Source organism: Leucopleurus acutus (assembly GCF_964270905.1).
Source record: "Leucopleurus acutus genome assembly, chromosome: 1".
Classification (NCBI taxonomy): Eukaryota; Metazoa; Chordata; class Mammalia; order Artiodactyla; family Delphinidae; genus Leucopleurus; species Leucopleurus acutus.
In genome coordinates this window covers 70,333,043-70,334,694 of record NC_139142.1, presented here as the reverse complement: position 1 = coordinate 70,334,694, position 1,652 = coordinate 70,333,043, and positions in this window count along the sequence as shown.

The window sequence follows — 1,652 nt, the reverse complement described above, 5'->3', positions numbered from 1 at the left end:
GATTATCACCGAGTACCCATAGTAGGGGAAGGAGGGTTGCACTAAAAGACAGATTTGGGCCCAAGCCCATGTCTCTGATACTGTTCAGAAAACATCCACAGCAACAACCCAAACTATTCTCACAAGATGATTTAATGAAAAATATTAGCAGTTGAATGAAATATTATGAATGAAAAATATTAGGCAGTTGGTCACTGCCTACCTCATTCCAAACTGAATCAGTTCATGAAACATTTGGAGTTCTTTTTAACTTTTTTTTTTTCCTCATTTGTCTAACAAATCCACTTATCTCTGTTTGCCTTTAGTCAATGAGCAGCAACCCTAGATTTTTCTTGCTACTCTTAGATGCACATTTACCTAATAAGTGATTGTAAAGTTATACAAGTTTTTAAATGTTTGCTGAGGAATTCTCAATAAAAACTCATTTTCACATCATCTCTTAATACCGAGAGTACATAAACAGTACAAGCATGCAGGCACAACTGGATGGAAAAAACAACCTAAGATTATTTTGTCACATTAGGACTCCCTGTCTCAGGTCAGGCTGGTCCTAGAGAAGGAACCGAACAAGTCAAATGGCTGTGGCTTAGAATAAAAGGAATATAGAGTCTAATAATGAGGTTCCAAACAATATTACTGGAGCCAGCTCTTTGTAAGGCCAGCATTCAACTAAAATTTCTCATTTAGGTTCAGACAAAATTATAAAATTTTCAGCATCATATTCCCAATTCCCCACGATCTGGACACACTGTATATTTCTAATCTTAAGTGTTGCTTTTGATTTTTGTACTCCAGCCAAAAATAGATACTTTTCATTTTAGTCTAGGATGTCCTATCATTTTTGACCCTTTTATATGCGCTCTCTCTGTTCTTTTTGTCTGGAACACCCTTTATCTGATATTACTTGCTGGAATATTTCAGTTTCCTTAAATTTTACACCTTATATTCTGCCTAAAAACATGGTAAAATGTTTTTGTCCTAAAAGAAATATGTCCTAAATGCTGTTCTTGCTTTAAATTATTTCCCTATCTTTCTTTCATTTATACCAAAAATCATCTTATATTATCACTGCCAGCAAGATAGCTGACTAGATATCCTAGAAAAAAAAGTTCCTCCCACTGTAGACATCCTAAAAAATGCTAAGTAAAATACAACCACCAACCTTGTGCTCTCAAGAAAATAAGTGAAATCTGCAGGTGGTTAGAGTGATAAAGTAGAAAACAAGTTTGTTATGAGGATGCTGAAACCACAGGTGCCTTGAGGCTGTTTACAGATCTTATTAACCTAGAATCTTGGGAAAGTAAAATCTTTTTTTGAGATTTTACATGTGAAGGTCTTTCTCCTTTCACTGGGGATTGAAATTTGTTATTTATATTACCTATATGGTCCAAGAAACCCTAAGTTGGAACATTAATTTAAAAATTATTATTGCCTAGTGGTGCCTAGCAGAAAGAAATAAAAATATTCTCTGAAGGGATTCACCTCCATTTAGGACACATAGATTCCCACATGTAAAATCCTGCCAAAGTTGAGCTCACAATAAAACATTTCCAAAAGTAGAAATAAACAAGCCACCATAACTAAGAATTACTGGAAATAACAAGTAGCAAAATGAGAAGCCAAAAAAACTACAGATATTGAAAATTTGGAAA